General features: G+C 36.4%; 1 pseudogene across 1 annotated transcript; it reads left to right on the top strand.

Moving 5' to 3' along the window:
* Window positions 1–1,567: 1,567 nt before the first annotated feature.
* On the top strand, window positions 1,568–22,285 carry LOC100799753 (gamma-tubulin complex component 2-like; annotated as a pseudogene). Its single transcript, XR_005890449.1, has 20 exons — window positions 1,568–1,787; window positions 2,730–3,021; window positions 3,854–3,988; window positions 4,574–4,705; window positions 12,356–12,439; window positions 12,520–12,618; window positions 12,738–12,829; window positions 16,253–16,325; window positions 16,411–16,563; window positions 16,706–16,825; window positions 16,943–16,996; window positions 18,516–18,599; window positions 18,733–18,807; window positions 18,891–19,022; window positions 19,103–19,228; window positions 19,307–19,414; window positions 19,721–19,783; window positions 20,451–20,525; window positions 21,660–21,850; window positions 21,947–22,285. The product of XR_005890449.1 is annotated as a gamma-tubulin complex component 2-like (transcript).
* The last annotated feature ends 100 nt before the right edge of the window (window positions 22,286–22,385 follow it).

The following is a 22,385-nucleotide window of genomic DNA, read 5'->3' as shown; positions in this document are numbered from 1 at the left end:
TTTTCCTCGTGAATTTCTCAATCTTAATTCTCGCTTTCTCTTTGGCATCTCTATTCACATATATACCTTACCAAGAACTCCAGCAAAAGACCCATCGAGGGAAAGCATGTTCCAGACCATCCTACTCATTAAGTTGTTTAAAGCTTTGTAGTTGATCGTAGAATGAATACTACAAGTTTTCCAATATACATCTAACAGTTCATCCATTCTGTATATATGAAAGTGTAGCATTGCATATTGTTGTCTTTATTTGTTGATGCTTTTGGCTTACCTTTTTTTTTCCTTCTATTTTTCCTCGATTTCCTTTTCATTATTTTCAAGTTTTCTTAATTTTTTAGTTGCTTTACTATTCACGTTTGGATTCACCTACATGTTTATTCATTTTTCTAGTTAGTTTTCTTTTCTCCTTTATTGCTTTTTCCCCCTTTTTCATGATCCTAGCTGTATTTCTTCTTTCATTAATATTTTAATATTACGCACATGACCTTTTGCTTTGTGATGGCTCACGTAATTACCAATTTTTTTTATTTCTTACTTTTTTTTTTGGTGAACATTATTTTTTACTTTGTGGCATATGTTCTCAGGTTATATGTAATGCCGTTATTTTTACTGTTGCAATTTTATGTGCAATGTAAAGCTTAAATGTGCAAGTGTTTTCAGAATAAAAATGATGTTTCACTTTTTATTGAAAAATAAGCTTTTAGCTTGATTTATGAAATTAATTGAGTAATAATTCTACTTTAATGTTACATAAATCATAAAGTTTATGGAATACTCATTTGCTATCTAAAATTCATTGTATAGATTTTTTTTTTTTATTATTTTGAGTATGCACAATCAATATGTTAATGAATAAAAATTATATCTTTACCGTTATTTAATAGTGAAGGTTTAATGATTAGCTAATTGCTCGCTTATGCAAAGATATTTTCTCGTAAATAAAAAATAAAAACATAGTAATAAAAATATTTTCATTTTGAGGTAAAATAAATATTTTTAAAAGTTATATAATTTTGTATAATTAATTTTAGGTATTATTTTTTAACAGACATCATTAATACCTTACCTACACATAATTAATCAACTTATGAACCTATTTTTGGTTTCAAATATGATTTTTAAAAGGATTTTTTAATATTTTTTTCCTAACACCAAATTATTGATGATGACTCCATTTTAAATTTATTCGACGTTATCCTCGTTGTGATTCTAATTACGACAATTAATATTTAACTTTTGAGATATTTACTGTAACTAAACACTTTCTTTAAAAATACTTTTTCTTTTATAAATATTGCAAGCATATCCTGATATGTTAATTCAAATTATAATTTTTTATACATTTTTTTAAAATAAACAAAAAAAAGATATATTACATTATGAAAATTATATTTAAATCTTTTCTTTTTAAAATAAAAAGTGCGGTCATAGAGAGTATTCCTTGTTGCTTGCGGAAGAAAAAGAAAGTACAGTCAGTGACGTGACATGAGTCTTGAGTTGTCAACGGAGTTAAATCTCAGCCCTTCATTCTTTTATAAAGCACGTGTCATGTGTTAATAAAACAAATGGAGATGTCCATTTTGTTCAGAAATGGAGAGGATCCGAACTCTCTCTCTGTCTCATCTTCGAATTCGAAGCAAACACAAACCCTAACTTTCGAGTTCTCTCGGTTCGTCCATTGCACTGAGCCACAGAGCAATTCCGTCCACTCGAAGCAACTACGTCGCACTCGCGCCCTGGTCTCTTCATCTTTGATTCTCAGGCGCTTTTTTTTGCTACATTTTCAGGTGATTAAATACTCATGTTTTTTTTTTTTTTTTGTTTCAATTTCTTGTCTTTTTACTTTTCTGGTTGCTGCAACCCATGCCGTTCGTCCATTTTCTATTGCGTGTGAGAGAGACATTCATTTGTTTATCTTTGAAGTAGCATTCAGAATTTTAGTTTCTCTGTTGACCAAGCACTTTAATTAATAACACTACTGAATTGTTGTTGCTGTTGCACATAGGACTAAATCAATAGTTTTAGGAATTCTAATTGTTAGAATAGTTGTTTGGTTTAACTACATTTTTGGTCCCTGCAATTTAGATTTTTTCATTTCTGTTTCTGCAATTTTTTTTTCTTTATTTTAGTCCTTACAAAATATGTTTGTTGTGTTTTCGTCCTTTAAGTGCTTTATATATCCCTTTTTTTATTGTTTAAAACACTTTTTTACTGTTCAAAGTATTATCTAAAATACTTTAAGGAAAAAAACAAAACAAACACATTTTGCAAAGACTAAAATGAAATAAAAAATTTCTAGGGACAAAAATTAAAAAGTATTAAATTGCAGGAACCAAAAATGTATTTAAACCTATTTGTTTTATTATATATCGCTTAGCTTTTATTAAGCTGTTTTTTCTGGTTGTATTTACCTACTCTATGTAGGCTGTAGGTGCCTAGGCTGTAACCTTTCTTCTACCTTTGTAAGTCAGCTGTTATATATTTGTGTATGTGTCTGGGTGTATTTGAGTTGCCGAGAACTTAACTCTGCACTTCATCAATCTAATGTGTATCAGAAACCCTTCAACAATGTAGTCTCTAAATTTAACACTAATAAATTAAATTAAAATACAGTATATGTTTTTGAATGTTTTAGTTGCTTCTTTATGCATTTCTATTAAGCTACTAGTAGCCAAATACTTTGGTGCTTGGTTTTTGATAATTGTTTCTTTGACTGTTAAAGTTTGCAGCTATACTTGAAGATGTCATCTGTTTGAAGCTGTATATATATATATATATATATATATATATGTATATATATTTTTTTTTTTTATAAATTTTTTAGTATATATTGGGCCAATTAGTGATCCACTGGTTGGACCACTGATCCACTGTCTCGACCCGCTCAGTGACCAGGCCGATTTTCACAACATTGGTTTCTTCTCTTTGCTCTCTTCGACCTGCACTTTCTCTTCCAAAATGAACCAAACTGCCATTGCCAACTTTGAAAAGGCAATAGGCTGTTACTCTCCATCGGTTCAGGTATCTCTCTTCTCTTCTCCTTTTTCTGCTATTTAATTACTCATGTTTTGATTTTCGTAACTAAATTGCCTCAAATTCACTTTTCAAAAGAAGCATTGTTCGATCCACTACTTTACTCTTTTTCTGTGTATGTGTGTTTCTCTCAGTTTTGGTGATTCGTTGTGAATTTCTGTTTAGGTTTTGGCTCTAGCTGACTGGTTTTGTTCTCTCAGAATGTGTTTATTGCGTGAATTGGTTGCGTGTTTCTGGTTGTTAATTATGGTAATTGGCTTTTGCTGCATACAATTTTGACCTATGTAAGGGGAAAATTAAAAAAAAAATTAAAAGAACTTCTACTGGAAATATGTGTATATCATTTTTTTGATGAGGAATGTGTGTCGTGGTGCTAGGAATCCAGAGAATGTTAGTTTTGGAAAGCCGAATTATGGAATTTAATTAATTGTTCTTTTTTATTTTTGTGGTAAGTGAGATGGCTAGTGAAGGTATTGGAAATGAATTACCAAAGGTTTTATTCTGCATTTGTGGCTTATATAACGTGTTTGTCTAGATTAGTTTATTTTGTGCTCTTAAAAGCTTATGATGAAATTGATGAGTGAACTTTTGACTGAGAAGCTATTTGTGTATACAAATTAAGTGATGCCAGATTTTACTTGGTAAAGTTCTAGGATTGTATTTTTACGTGTCCCCTTTTGTGTATGATTATATGTGTATGTGTATTCTGCTTTGTTGAAGTTTGTGTTTTGAAGTACTGTTGATATCTGCATTCATTGTCAGCTTAGAGTTTCATGCTTTAGTAGTTTCAGCTATTTGTTTGTTTTCTCCTGAAATGTAGGAGCTTATTGTTATTGATGATGTGCTCTCCGCCATGGTTGGCATTGAAGGACGTTACATCTTAATCAAAACAATTTGTGGAAAGAGTGATGATATTACTTTCCTGGTTGATCCGTCAATGGATTTGGCCCTACAGGTGAGATTTATCATAATGTTTGTGACCATATTTTAAGCTGCAATTTAGCAATTATAAAATTAGAGGTACTAAACCTCCACAGTTTGCTTTATTACCATAGTTTATGATAGGATATACAGGTTGCAAACTGCAAACCAAGCCAAATTGGAAACAAAAATGCTTTTTTTACAAATTTATAGGGTGTTCAATCTGTACAGTATCCTAACCTATTGCTTCACATCAAGGTGAAAGTTTTATATTACTTGTCTAGAATTTTCCTTCAGTGTTTGTAAATATTATTTAAATTTCGTAGACTTTGTTATGAAATGTGAAGCATGCATCTTCTAATTCAAATAATGCAATGTTTTTTTTTACTGAAATTATACCATGATTTAAGCAGAAGTTCAAATACAGTTTTTTTTTTCCCAACTATGTTTTCAAGTCTCTGCCATTGTTTGAAATTTTGTCCTGGAACTGTAAAAGTGCCCCCAAAACATGATTTTGGAACAGCATAAGGGGAATGCGTAATGGAACTATTTGAAAATAGTATGAGTTCAGATTATGGATAATCTAATGGCAAAGAATGATACAGTTTTTGTGTTGCAGGAGTTGGCAAAACGGATATTCCCTCTTTGCAAGAGCTTTCTGTTGATCAACCAGTTTGTGGAGTCAAGGTCTGAGTTCCAGAGTGGCCTGGTTAATCATGCCTTTTCTGCTGCACTAAGGGCACTTCTTCTCGTAGGTTTTCCTGAATAGTGAGTCAGTTGGTCTTACATTCTGCATGAAATGGTTGTTTGTTTCTTTACATCAGTGTTGTCAGATAGCAGCTATCGTGGTGCTATCACACTATAATGTAGCGGGTTTTAGGTAAAACGCAATCGCGACAGCGTCGCGTTGTGGACTCCACGAAAATCACAATGGTAGGTGCCTTACATGTTGCAGAATCTCATTGCACCACGGCTGTTGCGTTGTCGCTTTCCGACAAGGTTGAATCTGGAGAGAAATTGCATCAACAGCATTTAGGGTTCATTGGTTCATTTTGAAAGAAAGGAAACTGGGTCAGGTGCAGACTGCGGATTCGAGTTGTGTCTGCACAGCACTTCAGAGTTATTTTGGGCTCGTGGACAAGGTTTTTGGCTTTGTTAAAACTCACATGCAGTAGTCATGTGGGTTTTTAAAATTTTACTCTATTGGTTTTTAAAACATCAGAGTCAAATTTTATGCTTTTACTCTATTCTTTTTACTTTTCACTTATGGACTTGGGTGTTCTTCTAATAGGCCCAACAGTAGCATTTGACTTCTACTTCATGCAACTTTTCAGTTTTCCAGACCATTCTAGAACCTCTTAGTATTTCCACTCCTACTTCACGCAACTTTGCAGTTTTCAGGATCATTCTATAGTCACCGTGTAAACCCTTTCCTCCTCCAATTCTTAGTCACAATGTAAGCCCTTCAACCCTTCCCTCCTCTGATTCATAGTTGCCACGTAAACTCTTCCCTACCAAAACTTTCCAGCCTTCTTCATCCAGTACCTTTGTTTTTTTACAGGTAACAACTTTTTTTTCTTTCTTTTGTTTAATACTCCCCCTTCTTCTTCGTCCATGTCATATGTCTTATACCAGACCTTCTTATTATTCTGATTTTTAAAAAAAATCTCAGTATGGCAAATGAGGAATCATCAAATCCTCCTAGCACCGATCCTAGATAGAAATATTGCACTCAAGGACAAGGAAATAGTTGTGTGTGCAATTTCTGTGGCAAGGTTACACTTGAATTTAAGTGTGAGGAAATTTCACTCACATGACTCTTGATATTCATGTTTCAGCTTACAATTTATAGAGTACAAAGCATAAGAGAGAGAAAGGGGGAAAAGACAGCCTAGCCTAGTCTATGTGACAGCCTAGTCTAGTCTATGTCTGCTGACTTCTAAAACAAGGAAAAAATATTTAGTAATGATGCATACAAATCTGATTTAGAAACCCCAAAAGATATTCAACACTCCCCCTCAAGCTGGGAGCATATAGATCATATGCACCAAGCTTGGAACAAATAGACTGAATCCTAGGTCCTCGCAATGACTTAGTCAAAATATCTGCTGGCTGATCATTAGAGCTAATGAACTCAGTGATAATTTCTTTGGACAATAGCTTCTCCCGAATGAAATGACAGTCAATTTCTATGTGTTTGGTTCTCTCATGAAAGACTGGATTTGAAGCAATATGGAGAGCGGCTTGGTTATCACAATATAACTTCATCTGCCCAACTTCACAGAATCTCAATTCTTGAAGTAGTTGTTTGATCCACATAAGTTCACATGTAGCCATGGTCATAGATCTATATTCAGCCTCTGCACTGGACCGGACAACAACAGTTTGCTTTTTGCTCTTCCAAGAGATAGCATTCCCTCCAATGGAAACACAATATCCGGATGTGGATCTCCTATCCATAGGACAACCAGCCCAATCTGCATCACAATACCCAGATACTTGTGTATTACCTTTGTCTTCATAAAGTAATCCTTGTCCTAGAGCTCTCTTAATGTATCTAAGAATACGCATAACAGCATTCCAATGATCAACACGAGGATTTTGCATAAATTGGCTCACCACTCCAACAGCAAAGGAAATATCAGGTCTTGTAATGGTGAGATAAATGAGTTTTCCCACAAGTCTTCTATATCTCTCGGGATCAGGACACATTTCACTCTGATCTGTCAGGAGCTTCAGATTTGGATCCATAGGGCTATCAACAGGTCTACAATTTTGCATGCCTGTTTCCTCCAAAATGTCAAGGGCATACTTCCTCTGAGAGATCACAACACCATCTCCTGACTGAGCCACCTCAATACCAAGGAAGTACTTCAAATATCCCAGGTCTTTGGTCTGGAAATGACTGAATAAGTGCTCCTTTAGCTGAACAATCTTAGTAGCATCATTCCCTGTAATCACTATATCATCAACATATACTATCAAATAAACACATTTCCCAGGGGATGAATGACAATAAAAAGCAGAATGATCAGCCTCACTTCGTTTCAACCCAAAAAGTTGAACAATATGACTGAATTTACCAAACCAAGCCCAAGGGGATTGCTTCAACCCATAGAGAGATCGACGCAGCTTACAAACAAGACCATACTCCCCCTGAGCAACAAACCCAAGAGGTTGCTCCATATAAATCTCTTCCTCAAGATCACCATGGAGGAAAGCATTCTTAATGTCAAGCTGATGAAGAGGCCAATGATGCATGGCTGCCATAGCAAGAAACAAACGAACAGTGGTGATTTTAGCCACAGGAGAAAAGGTGTCACAATAATCAAGGTCATAAATCTGAGTATAGCCTTTAGCTACCAATCGAGCCTTAAGCCGATCAACCTCACCATTAGGCCTAACTTTAACTGCATAGACCCATCTACAACCCACAGTCTTCTTGCCAGGTGGAAGAGGAACAAGTTCCCAAGTACCCATTATTTTCAAGGGCCTGCATTTCATCAATCATAGCCTGTCGCCATCCAGGATGACTAAGTGCCTCATGAACATTAGAAGGAACATGGTGTGAGGATAAAGAGAAAACAAAGGAAGAATATGAAGGAGACAAGCGATGGTAACTCAAAAAATTATAAATAGAATGAGGGTTGCGAGTGGATCGAGTACCTTTTCGGATGGCAATGGGCCAGGCTGACTCAGAGTGATGAGAGACAGGTGAGGAAGTAGGATCCATGGTTGGAGGACTAGTTGGAGAAGGATGAGAATCACGAGGGGAGGCTTCAGGTACTGTAGAATCAGCTGGCCGTGTTCTGTGATGATATGTAAGCAGAGGTGGAGAGACAACTTCAATTTAATTTGGTAGAGAAGATGGAACTTCATTGACATTTTGGTCGGAGTTACCTAGAGGACAAGGAATTGGCAGTACTTCCTGGAGAGAAGAAGAATGATCTACAGAGGATGAGAAGAAAGGTGTGTCTTCAAAGAAGGTTACATCTGTAGACATATAATATCGTCTTGTGATTGGAGAGTAGCATTTGTAACCCTTTTGAAGACGAGAATAACCCAAAAAGATACATTTTACTGACTTAGCTGAAAGTTTGTCTAAACCAGGGGAAAGATCATCGACAAAACAAGTACAACCAAACACTGTAGGAGAGACATGAAACAATGGGTCATGAGGAAAGATAATTGAGTGAGGAATTTGGTTTTCAAGAGAAGAAGAAGGCATCCTATTAATTAAGAAGCACGCAGTAAGTACTGCGTCTCCCCAGTGATGTGTAGGAACATTAGAATTTAACATTAGGGAACGAGCAGTTTCAAGAAGGTGACGATTTTTTCTTTCAGCTATGCCATTTTGTTGAGGTGTATGAGGACATGTGGACTGGCGTAGGATACCTTTTGAGGATAAAAAAGAGGAAAGATCATGAGAGAAATATTCTTTTGCATTATCACTTCTGAAAATCTTGATTGTTTTTCCAAATTGATTTTCAATCTCATTGCAAAATGACTTAAATATGGGCAAAAGTTCAGATCTATCTTTCATAAAATAAACCCAAGTACATCTGGAGAATTCATCAATGAAGGTTACAAAATATCGAAAATCAAAAGATGTAACACGACTTGGTCCCCAAATATCAGAATGAATGGTAGAAAAAGCCAAATCACATCTTTGTACAGTTTGAGGAAATGATGACCTAACATGTTTTCCTAGTTGACAAGACTCACAGTCTAAGACTTGAAGGTTTTTAAGACTAGGAACCATTATTTTCAGCTTGGATAAACTTGGGTGACCCAGACGATCATGCAAAAGTTTGGGTTTTGAGGATGCAAAACAGGATATCGGAGAGCTGGATTCTAAATAATACAGTCCTCGTGATTCACGTCCTTCTCCAATCAGTCGACCCGTCCCATGTTCCTGAATAACAAAGGAATTAGCGGTAAAGGTTACTGAACAATTTAATGAGCAAGTCAACTGACTTAATGAGATTAGATTATATGGACACTGAGGAACAAATAATACAGAATTTAATTTCAATGAAGGAGATAATGATACTTGACCACTTCCTTGAGACGCAACTTTGGACCCATTGACTACAGTAACAAGGTGAGGAATCTTTGGAAAGAAAATAGATGAAAAGGAGGACTTGTTACCAGAGATATGATCAGAGGCACTTGAGTCAAGTATCCAAGGGCTAGGACTTCCGATTGATTGAGAAACACATGCTGTTGAGAAACATGGTACTGATGAAGATGATGCTTGATTGCTGGATTTCTCGGACTTGAGCTTCAAATACTCTTGGTATTCCTCATCAGAAAACTTAGACTCAGATTTTTTTGACTTGGATACCTGTGCCACTTTGTCAGGGAAGCCATGCAAAGAGTAACAATTTTCTTGAGTGTGGCCCATCCTCTTACAATATGTGCATTGCGGACGTCCACTTCTTCCATTGCGGCCTCCTCTACTGTTACGGCCTCCCCCTCTCCCACGAGGTACCACCATGGCTGATGTTTCCACAGCATCAGTGAGATTTTCATCCTTCAACGCATGAGGTACACGGAGAAGCCTAGTAATGAGAGAATCCATCGATGGGACTTGATCTCCAGCTAGGACCTGATCACGTACATGATCAAAATCTTAGTGTAGACTCCTCAAGATAAGGACCATGTAGAACTTGTCCAGTTTCCTATTCACCTCTTCCAACGAATCAGCCACAAGAAACCTTCTCAGCTCTTCTACTGCTGCCCGAGCTTTACCCATATGTGCAATCATGACATGGTTAGATTGCTTGAGAGCTGTAACTTTCACAGTCGCATCAAATAGGCTTTGAATATCGTTGGCGAAGATCTCTTGGGCCTTCTTCCAAAAAAGATGACATGTTTTAAAAGATCTGAGAATTTCCAAAACATCTGACTCGACCGATTGCCACAGAACAACACATAGTTGATAATCTACCTTCTCCCATTCAGGTTTCTTGTCGTTTGGAACAACATTGACGTTTTTCTCTAGGTGGTCATGGTACCCTTGACCAAGAAACCACAACTCAACTGAAGCAGACCACGATAAATAATTTTTCCAGTTGAGCTTGGCAGTTGCAATGGTTGGGGTTCCAGAAAATGAAAAAACAGGACCAGAAGTAGTCATTTTGACCCAAAAAAAAATTCTGGCGAGATTTCGGCGGCTGGAGTGCGGCGGCGGACGGTGGCCGGAGGTAGCGGACGGTGGCGGCGGCGGCGGCGACGGTAATGGCCGGAACCCGCTCTGATGCCAACTTGAATTTAAGTGTGAGGAAATTTCACTCACATGACTCTTGATATTCATGTTTCAGCTTACAATTTATAGAGTACAAAGCATAAGAGAGAGAAAGGGGGAAAAGACAGCCTAGCCTAGTCTATGTGACAGCCTAGTCTAGTCTATGTCTGCTGACTTCTAAAACAAGGAAAAAATATTTAGTAATGATGCATACAAATCTGATTTAGAAACCCCAAAAGATATTCAACAGTTACAAAAGGTGAAATTATTAGACAATAAGGATTATGATTATATTGGGAAAGGGACAGAGTGGAATGAATATATGTTTTCTTGATGCTTTTAGCTGTTTTTGATTATATGCCTTATTGGGACTTGTTTAGCTAATTAGCTTTTAGCTTATTTTGATCATGTGCCTCACTGGGACTTGTTTAGCTAATTAGCTTGTAGCTGTTTTTAGCTTTTTTTGATTATATTAGGGAAGGGGCAGAAGAGAATGAACATATTTTGTCTTGAACAATTTAACTTTTGAGATAATATTATGTTAATGTTTGTCATGCTTATTTTTATTTGCATATAGCATGCTTTTTTATACATATTTAATCGTTATATATATTCTATTTCAACCGCTATGTCGCTTCTGCTATTTGGCCGCAATGCTATCTGCTAGATTCTATAGCGGATTTTTAGCTTTTTGCAATTTTCCGCGAACTGCTATTGACAACACTGCTTTATATATATGCATTCACTTTTGTAGCTGGAAACAGCCAATTGGGCTATGTTTTGAATATTTCTTGTATTGAGGTGTCTATTTCTGTATGGTTGAGCATTTTCATTTGACATTTAGATTGAGGTGTCAATAGGACACGTTTAATCATTTATGTTTGAAATTCAATAAATGATTACAAAAAAAAAAGGTGTCTCAATGCATGAGGCTCCCACCTAGTGGGGTCTTGAAAGGGTAGATGTACTCCGCCTTATTCCAGCATGGGGCAAGGTTGCTTCCTAAATTTGAATCCATGACCTTCAACTCTCACAAGGCAACAACCTTAATGTTGAGATCCCACATCAACTAGATATATGACCAGTGTAGTCCTTACCTTACAAGATGGATTTTTGGGGTTGAGTTAAGCCCTAAGCCCAAAATCTATGTTTATTAGCGCCTATCCTGGATTTGTGTTTGAGCAACCTGTATTTGTCTATGCCCTAAATGTGAAAACCTAGGCATGAAGGGGTGTTGTTATTGGGCCACCTGCATTTGTCCTGGCTCCAGATGTTTAGTTCTAGGCATGAGGGTGTGTTGAGATCCTGCATTACTATAGATATAACCAATTTAGTCCTTATAAGGCTTGGATAGTCCTCACCTTACAAGCCGGTTTTGTGGGGTTGATTTAGGCCCTAAACCAAATTATATGACTTATCGTTGCACCAGGGCCTGCCCTCCCAATAGAGGATCTCATAATGACCAAAATGAATGTCAGTTATGCTTGACCAAAGCAAATTATTGGGAATGCTTGCCTGTTCCTCATTACAAAACAAAAAATAGTAAGATGAAATTGATTAACAAGCAAAAGGGCAATGGTCAAAACAAAAAAATGGGGTGGGGTTGGGGTTGAGTAGACCAGTGACCAGATGGAAGTTACTGTTTATTGGCTACCATAAATTACTTTCTTTTGAAGCAGTCAGACTGGGCCATAAATTCTACTGTAAAACTGTTATTGTGTCTGATGGGCTAACTAGTCTTGCTTAAGGTAAGTCTGTAAGTGATGATTTTTAGGTTGATTCTGTTGAATACGATGCTGTTCTGTATTCTTATGCCTTTTATGTTGGAATTTTGTGCCAGAGCTTTGTGAATTGTGAATGATCATCTGACATACAAATTAAAAAAGATATTTGGGTAAATTTCATTTTATTATATTTGTTCTGTGCATAGTTTATCAAACAATGTACAAAATAAAAAGTTTTCCTGTAACTTGAGAAGTTATCCTGTGCTGTTCTCCTTGTGTTGTACCCTAGTTCACATCAAACGGACCCATAAAGTAACAATATTGATCTTTGCCTCTTTTGCATTTCTGCACATATCATATTGCTTTGATCAAAATACACTATTTGAATAAGAACCTACTTTTATCATCATGGGGTTATCTTTACCAGGATTACCAGGCTTTGGTGGCACAACTCGAACACCAATTTCGGCTTGGAAGGCTTTCCCTTCAAGGATTGTGGTTCTACTGTCAGGTACCGATTTGTCTTGACTGGAGTTAAATGTAAATATTTGCCAATTTCTTTCTAATGGTGCTTTCAATGATATTTTTCAGCCCGTGATGAGGTCAATGCAGGCATTATCCACTGTCATATAGAAGGCTTCAGTCAACAATATTTCTGGTTCTGCTGTTCTTAACTTACTGTAGAGCCAGGTAATGAAATTCCCTTGCAATTGCTACCGTTCTGTGTATATTTCAACTTTTCATTTAGTTTAACAAGTCAGTTTTTTTAAGCACTTTACTCTCTCCACTGGGGGTTCTGTTGTATCTAGGCAAAGGCTATGGCTGGAGACAATGCTGTCAGGATGATGCTGGAGAAAATGACACAATGTGCAAGTAGTGCTTACATGAGCATATTAGAAAGGTCGCTCCTTGCTCTTCATTCTTGACTAGCAAATAAATAGGTTGTTTTCTTTAATTACAAATTTATCAATTCTGATTGTATTTATAATTTTACTTGTATCATTTTTCACAAATGATACAAGTAAAATTATATAGATGGATTGAGGTGGGAGGGAGGGAGGGAGATGTTTAAAGAAGGCCCTTGGTGCAAAAAAACAACAACAACAACAACGCCTTATCCCACTAGGTGGGGTCGGTTACATGGATCAACTTCCGCCATAATGTTCTATCAAGTACCATACTTCTATCCAAATCATTAAGTTCGAGATCCTTCTTGATAACCTCTCTTATAGTCTTTTTGGGTCTTCCTCTGCCTCGAATTGTTTGCCTTCTCTCCATCTGGTCTACTCTCCTCACTACAGAGTCTACCGGTCTTCTCTCTACATGCCCAAACCACCTAAGTCTATTTTCCACCATCTTCTCTACAATAGGCGCTACTCCAACCCTCTCTCTAATAGCTCCGTTTCTAATTTTATCCTGTCGAGTCTTACCACACATCCACCGCAACATCCTCATCTCCGCTACACCTACTTTAGTCTCATGTTGGCTCTTGACCGCCCAACATTCTGTTCCGTACAAAATCGCCGGTCTTACCGCAGTCCGATAAAACTTTCCCTTTAGCTTGATCGGTACCTTTGCATCACATAACACCCCCGATGCTTTTCTCCATTTCATCCATCCTGCTTGAATGCGATGATTCACATCCCCTTCAATTTCTCCATCATCCTGTATTACAGACCCAAGATATTTAAACCGTGTGACTTGAGGGATAATATGGTCTCCTATTTTCACCTCTGAGTTAGATACCCTCCTACTTTTGTTGAACTTACATTCCATATACTCCGATTTGCTTCTGCTTAGGCGAAAGCCATGTGTTTCTAGAGCTCGTCTCCAAGTTTCCAACCTCTCATTCAACTCCTCCCTCGACTCTCCAAGGAGGACTATGTCATCTGCAAAAAGCATGCATCTCGGCGCTATCTCTTGGATTTGTTCCGTGAGGACATCCAGAATTAAGGTAAAAAGGTAGGGGCTAAGGGTTGACCCTTGATGCAAACCAATTGTGATGGGAAAATCGTCTGACTCTCCACCCTGTGTCCTAACACTAGTCGATACCCTATCATACATATCTTGGATAGCTCGAATATATGCAACCCTAACCCCTTTCTTCTCTAGAGCTTTCCACAAAATCTCTCTAGGCACTCTATCATACGCTTTCTCCAAGTCAATAAAAATCAAGTGCAAGTCTTGTTGGTCCATGCGATATTGCTCCATCACCCGCCGTAATAAATAAATCGCTTCCATGGTCGACCTTCCCGGCATGAAACCAAATTGATTCTCAGTAACTTGAGTCTCCTTTCTTAATCTCCGTTCGATCACTCTTTCCCATAATTTCATGGTATGACTCATGAGCTTGATTCCCCTATAATTTGCACAATTTTGTATATCCCCCTTGTTCTTATAGATTGGCACTAACGTGCTTCTCCTCCATTCCTCCGGCATGCGTTTTGACCTCATAATTTCATTAAAGAGTTTGGTGAGCCACTCAAGACCTCTATCTCCAAGAGTTTTCCACACTTCAATAGGTATGTTGTCTGGCCCCACCGCCTTACCGTTACTCATTCTTTTCAACGCTTCCTTTACTTCCTGTTTCTGAATCCGACGATAATACTTATAGTTCCGGTCCTCTTCTCTTGTGTCTAGACTGCTAGAGTCATATCCATATCCATCATTAAATAAGTTGTGGAAATACACCTTCCACCTTTCCTTGATATCTTTTTCATGCACTAAGACTTTGCCTTCTTCATCCTTAACACACTTTACGTGATCCAAATCTCTAGTCTTCCTCTCTCTACCCTTAGCAAGCCTATATATAGATCTTTCTCCGTCCCTGGTTCCTAGAGCTTGGTATAGTCCGTCAAAAGCTTGGCTCTTGCCTCACTCACCGCCTTTTTGGTTTCATTTCTAGCTATCTTATACTTATCCCAAGTTTCAGAATTTCTACACTAGACCACTCCTTGAAACACTCCTTTTTTACTCTAACTTTGCTCTGAACACTTTCATTCCACCACCACGATTCTTTACCCCTAGGTCCAAAACCTCTAGATTCACCCAACGTCTCTTTAGCCACTTTAATAATCTCTTGGGACGTCTTGTTCCACATATCATTTGCACTTCCTTGTGATTGTCCACACCATCCCTCCCATATCTTTTGTTGGAAGATTCCTTGTTTCTCACCCTTCAAGTGCCACCATTTGATCCTTGGTGCTACCATAGGACTTCTTCTCTTTGCCCTATCTCTAATTCTTACATCCATAACCAAAACTCTATGTTGGGTAGTCAAGCTCTCTCCGGGATAACTTTACAGTTCAAGCAATACTTCCTATCAGACTTCTGATAAGGAAGAAATCTATCTGAGAACATGTCCCTCCACTTTTGTAAGTGATAAGATGTTCCTCTCTTTTCTTAAACCATGTATTGGCTATAGAAAGATCCAAAGCCTCCGAAAACTCCAAGATGGATTTACCCTCCCCATTCATCTCCCCTAGGCCAAAACCCCCATGCACCCCCTCAAAACCTCTATCCACGCTACCTACATGTCCATTGAGATCCCCTCCTAGGAAAACTTTCTCTCCTTGGGGTATATCCTGAAGTACCCCTTCTAGATCCTCCCAAATTTTACCTTAAAGTGTTCTGCTAACCAACCTGAGGTGCGTACCCACTAATAACATTAAAGGTGTCCTGTCCCACTACCAATTTTAAGGCTATGATACGATCTCCTACTCTTCTTACATCTACGACATCCTTCTTCCACTCCTTGTCCACAATAATCCCTACCCCATTTCTTGATCTGATTTTTCCCGTATACCACAGCTTAAATCCCGAGTTGTCTAATTCTTTCGCTTTTTCACCTGTCCACTTAGTTTCTTGTAGGCACATAAAATTGATCTTCCTCCTCACCATAACATCCACTATTTCCATAGATTTTCCAGTAATGTGCCTATATTCCATGTACCAAAGCGAATCCTCCTGTCATGAACTAGCTTCTTTACCCACACCCGTTCACGAAAATGTGGGAACCCTTGCTTACTTTTCACTACATCCGGGCAGCGATCAGCGGCCCTTGCTCTTTTGACACTGTACTCGAGCCATACAGCGCGTTGCTTCCGGGCAACGACCTAGCATTCACATTATTACGTAATTGATCCATGTCATAGAGATTCGACAAAGTTTTACGTTGGCTGTCGAAAGCCTAACACAACCCTCTCCTTTTATCCGGGCTTCGCAAAAAATTACCATTGTCTTGTGTGCTCTTGTTATTAAGCTTTATTTTACTCTGTTTTCCATTTCACTTTCTTGTTCATTTGGGAATTGAACAATACTGAAGATGGGTTTACGAAGGTGTAATAGATGATCCTTATGGTGAATTTTTCATCGCAGAGGACAAATCTCTTCAAAAGGTAGATCAAAATCTTTATCACTTAGAACAGCCCAAAATATCAAAACTTGTTTTTTCATACTGTCTCAATTTAAATTTCTCTATAGGAGAGTCTCACTCAAGATTATGAAGCTAAGTATTGGCAACAACGTTACAGCCTCAAAGATGGAATTCCTAGTTTCCTTGCAAATATTGCAGGAGCAATTTTGACAACAGGAAAATATCTAAATGTCATGAGAGAATGTGGGCATACTGTTCGGGTTTGTCACTGTTATGTTTGTACTTTGCATGTACTATGCAAAATAAATTTCTTTTTTCCTCAGCCGTCAAGTATGTTGCTTATTAAATATATTATTGTTTTAAAAGTGATTGCTTCACTAAATTAATTATTTTTTACTTTAGGCCCCTCCATCAGAAAATTCAAAACTAATGAGTTTTGGCTCAAATCATCATTATCTTGAATGTATTAAGGCTGCTTATAACTTTGCAAGCAGTGAACTCTTGAATCTCATTATGGAAAAGGTGAGTTTAATATAAATAAGGTGATAAGTTTCTCAGCTTATATTCTAATACTTTTGCTATAGCTATAGTTATTGTTAGAACATCCAAGTTCTGATGGTAAATTATGTTTTTGTTTAGTATGATCTTACAGGAAGGCTGCGTTCTATAAAACACTACCTTCTTCTTGATCAGGTATGATCATGATCATCTTTGTTAATTTCAAAGACACTAATTAGCTATCCTGGCAAAACAACAGGGGATATTAAGTGTTCTTTCAATTTTATTTTCAGTTGATATATTTCCACAAATAATTATAAACATGATACTTTGTTTTAACTTATTTTCCTTCACAAATTCTTGAAAGTATAAAATAAAGTGCCATTTTTGCAAAATTGCAATTATAAACACGAAGTATTAATTGAAAATGGAAAAAAAAAAAAAACAAACCAAATGCACCCTAAGCATAACTGGGCTATTTGTACTTTGAATGCATAAGTTTTGAATACAATAGAATGATAACCACAGTTCTAAATGCCAGATGTAATGTTTGTTCCTTGTACTTAATTTTCCTAAACAAACAATAATAATGGCATCCCCTCAAATGTTTGTTCCTCGTGCTTCATGAGATTAATAATGACATCCCCTCATGAAATTCAGTAATTAGATGGATTTGAACTTTTGAGGGGATGCCATTATTATTTGATAATTTTTGTTGGCTAGAAGTTACAAGATGGAAAAGGAGGACTGTAGGAAACTAGGAACAAACTAACCGGGATAATCAAGAATCAAGCGTGCACACACACACACACACTTGACAGTACCTAAAGTTATCAGGTTAAATATTCTTAGGGCTTTATGGGACAATTAAAGATGACATTATAATTATGTTAATAATAACTACTGTAGGCACTGCCATTTATAAAAGTGGTTTCTTGTAACTAACAAGTCAATTGAAAAGAAGGAAAAATACAGTGGAAAAGCATTCAGAAGCATTATAATGCTTGTCTATTTTGGAAATCGTTCCAAGAAAAGTTACTATGATTTCCAATGATCATAAGACCATTTGTTGCATGAGCACATGATAGGCCAAGTTTTGAATTGGGAAGTTGTTGCACAATCTTTTTATATTAAATTGGAATTAGGCAGTTATATGTTATGATGTAACATTTTTTTAATTAAAATGAAAACAGGAAACATTTTCTGAAATTAAACTCCCCCTTATGTATTTGTATTCTATGCAAGTGCTTGTATGCTGAAAAAAAAGCTTTTGCAAAATAGGAGTCTTTGTTTTGAACTTTCTGAGTTTTGGGTGTTAGATGATTTATTCATTGGAAGAAAATGTTCAGCTGATTTGACATACATAGGCAATGTAATTGTGTGAGTAAACCCGCAAATTAGTCCCTAAGATTGTATCTGTCAATCACTTTAGCCACTTTTGTCCCTTGTTAAAATTTATTCCCTAATTTTTTAAAAGGGCACTCTCCTTAGTCCTTTTGTATCTCATTTTTCACTAAATAAGAATCTTAAAAGTCGGGCTAAAGTGACTTACTCCAAAGACTAATTTAGGGGCTTACCTGTAATTGTACAGATCAGAGACTGGTTTTCTTCTTCCTTGCTGAAATCAATTCACAATGATAATATGTACACTTAAGAAACACCCTTTTTCTTGGCTTATTCTCATAGTATTATAATATAATACATGATTACACAGGGTGATTTCTTAGTACATTTTATGGATATTGCACGAGATGAACTGGCTAAAAAGCCTGATGAAGTCTCAGTTGAGAAGCTGCAGGTATAGTAATGAAATATCCTTGAATTTACCATAAAATTTTTATTCTCGTAGTAAATTTAAATTGACAATTGCCTATTTTAATTTTGAAAGGGACCTGGATTCTAATTATGTGCTTTTCCTCTCTGTTTTTTAGTCTCTTCTAGACCTTGCATTGCGTACTACAGCAGCTGCAGCAGATCCTTTTCATGAAGGCTTAACCTGTGTTGTGGCAAGTAACTAATTCAGCTTGTAAGAAACTCTTTTAGAGCTGTAAAATTCAGTTCACACATTTTGCAAACATTTCACTTTCAGGAAAGATCTTCTCTGATTAGAAGGTTGGGCACATTTAATGATCTTGAAGTTACTCAGAGAAATTCTGGCAACAATGTTCTGGAGGAGCCTGTTAGCATCACTGGCCTCGAAACATTTTCACTTAGTTACAAGGTCTTTTCTTCTCTATAAGTTTTTCTGAGTCTTCCTTGTGTTTGCATCATTCATTCTTCTATTTTTGGTTCTGGTTTCAGGTTCACTGGCCACTGTCTATAGTGTTATCACGTAAAGCCCTTACAAAGTACCAATTACTTTTTCGATTTCTTTTCCATTGTAAACATGTTGACCGTCAGTTATGTGGAGCTTGGCAAGTGCATCAAGTATGGCTATGACTGCCCTTACTTGACTTAGTCGGTTGTATTCATCTCCTTTCGTATCATTTTGGTTCTATATTGTAGGGAGTTCGTGCTCTCAATACACGTGAAACTGCTATATCCAGATCATCTCTCCTTTGCCGGAGCATGCTTAAATTTATTAATAGCCTTTTGCACTATCTGACATTTGAGGCAAGCTTAATTTTTCTTTCTACTTTTATGCTACTCTTTTGGGCATCTTTCAATTTGACAGAAACTTTCCTTTTTCCATTGTATGTAATTAACATAAGTCTGCATGCTTTTAAATTGAAGTTATGGAATCTATATTTGTATTCAAATCATGATTTTGAATTGCAAAAGAATAACTTTTAGCTGGGTTGTTGACATTTATAGAATTGGGTACAAGTGTGTTGTGGTCTTCTCTTCTTATTGTTAATTCGGTGTCTAAAGCAGTTAGGCAGTTTTTTGGTTTGTGACTATTTATACCTTGTTTTTTAGGTTATTGAACCCAATTGGCATCTGATGTATAACAGACTTCAGTCGGCAAATAGCATAGATGAGGTAAGTTATTGTGGTCTTACATTTCAAAGCTGATGAATATCATTTATGTACAAAACTGGTGCTTGAATTTATTAATAGCCTTTTGCACTATCAAGTTGTTGGCTTTTTTTTTTTTTATATATAAGTCTAAGATTTTGTTAAAATGAAGTATGTATCTTTGCCCATTTACATAGTTAAGATCAAATTGGGTTATGGGCTTTCAGTCCCACATTGGAAGTATGGGATTTTGGTGGAGTTCATAAGACCTAGGGGTCTTCAATTACAATGGCCAGCATATCACTTATGTTGTAAATCAGTGGCATGAGTGGTGGTCCCGATATTGCAGTGCTCATCTAGGAGTAGTCAATGAGCTAGTGCATACAGCATAGCCATCCCTGTCTACTAGGGCTGTGAAGTGTGGTGGAATGTTAGGATCCAATTGGCAAAGTATGGAATTATTGAATTCTGGTGTGGAGTTTGTAAGGCCTTGAGCTCTCCAACTACAGTTGCTAACTTTGGTGATGTAGTTATTCCAAGGTTCCTGTCTGATGCAAAGTTATTAATTATTACACAGTTAGAAATTATATGCTATGCATATAAAAATAATGTGTATTTCTTTGTCTTTTTTTTTTCAGCTGGGTGGGGTGGTGGATGCTCGATAAAGTCTGATATTTTCTGTCTGAAACAGGTTATACAACAACATGATTTTTTCCTTGATAAATGTTTGAGAGAGTGTTTACTTCTTTTACCTGAGCTGCTGAAGGTTAGTTTCTGTTTGTTGTTTGTTTTACCGTTTTCATATTATTTTCTGTTTTTCACTCTAATGGTTATCCAATTACTGTTAAAACGTATCACTTTTCCCCAAGGAGATTTTGAAGTGAAAAATATATCTTAACTAAAAGCATCTTAATAGAAAACTACATGTATATAGGAAAAGCATATCCACTTACATATTTTGATTGCCAACATGGGAGGAGGGCCTTGATCAACTAAAATTCAGTTTATAACCAAAAGCGTAACCCAAATATATTTTGGTGGTCAGAAGCCATAATTAAGTTGTAAATAAAAAAATTGAAACATGAGAGATGAAACCCACATTTTTTGTTTGGTTAGCTCATATTTTGGTGGGCATCTACCAAAATTCCCTTTATCATGCAACATTTGTTTCTCTAGTTTGTAATAGGTAATACAATAAAACTGTACTTGGTTAGCACATATATTGGAGAAACATGTCGTGGATGATTGCTATAGTAAATTTTTTGTTTGGGTTGGAGAAAAAAATATCAATATAATGCCATATGGTTCAATGAATAACTAAACTGATTCAACCAGGTGACTGAACAAGATTTTCAGCTCATTGTCTGGTTCAGGCTATGAAACCTTAATATCTTTGGTTTTTGAATCAAACACAAGAATCAAGATTATGAAAAGCAATTATAATTTTAATTTGTAGTAAAAACTAAAGGAAAGGGGTTTGCATTAATATGTTAGTAATCTTACTACGCTACAATTTTTAAATTCCAGGATACTTTGTTTACCAAAAAACCTAAACTTCTAATCCATCCTTTTTCACGTTGTATACAATAATACAAGCTATATTTAGCGCTTCATATACTATTACTAGCATGTCTGGGAATGTAGATGGCAAATGATGGATGTCCATTAACATCAAATTTTTCATTGGCTATTTACCTTGTGATACGTGTGTATAATACACTAATAATAAATTTACTATTTTATGAATGTGGAGTTTGATAAATCAGAAATGGTTTCTGCTTATTTTATTCACTTGATGAGGTGACTCTTCATTTTATGGTCAAAGTAAGTGAAGGTTGATGTGTTTTTTGTTAATTGGAAAGGTTTGTGACTTTTCATGATTGATGTTTCTCAAATGCAGAAGGTGGAGAGGCTTAAATCCATGTGCCTACAATATGCAGCAGCAACTCAATGGCTTATTTCTTCTTCTATTGAATTACATAACCCAGAAGAACCTATTGATGAATCAATTGGCTTGAATAAAGCCAAAGGGAAATCAGGTCAGGTCCTGAAGTCAACCACCAGAAATGTGGCAGTCACTGATTCTGTTCTGTAAGTCCAAAAACAATATTACATTTGTTGAACGTATTATTTATTTTATACTAATTATTTTATGTCATGTGAACATTCTGATCAAAATAATTGCAGCAAATTTGAGAAAGAGTTTAATACCGAGCTTCAGAGTCTTGGATCAATCTTGAGTAGTAACTCCCAGGCAGAGCCATATCTGTCTCATCTAGCACAATGGCTTCTTGGTGTTAAAAATGAAAAAAATGGTTTATGATGGGTTTTAACTTGGATTTAAGCAATTGTGTACAAGGTATTGTGATTTTCAAGTATAGGTGTTATTGACGTTCTCAAAAGGTTGCGTTTGTACCGATGTTTGAGAATAATGTTATTTTTTTTTTCTTGAGTGTTTTCTGGTACGTTTTTGCTAAAATTTGCTTAGCAATTATTTGGCCTTCGAAGGAAACAATTATTTGATGATATAGTCGTGTCCTGTGGTTTTCAGCTTGGTAGATAACTAGGAGTCATTAGTTATTTATTGTAAATACTGTACCGGCAAAGGTAACATTCTAAGATAAAA

Source organism: Glycine max, chromosome 20 (genome assembly GCF_000004515.6).
Source record: "Glycine max cultivar Williams 82 chromosome 20, Glycine_max_v4.0, whole genome shotgun sequence".
NCBI classification, from domain to species: domain Eukaryota; kingdom Viridiplantae; phylum Streptophyta; class Magnoliopsida; order Fabales; family Fabaceae; genus Glycine; species Glycine max.
The sequence above is the reverse complement of the archived record's forward strand: the minus strand, read 5'-3'. Positions and strand labels throughout refer to the sequence as shown.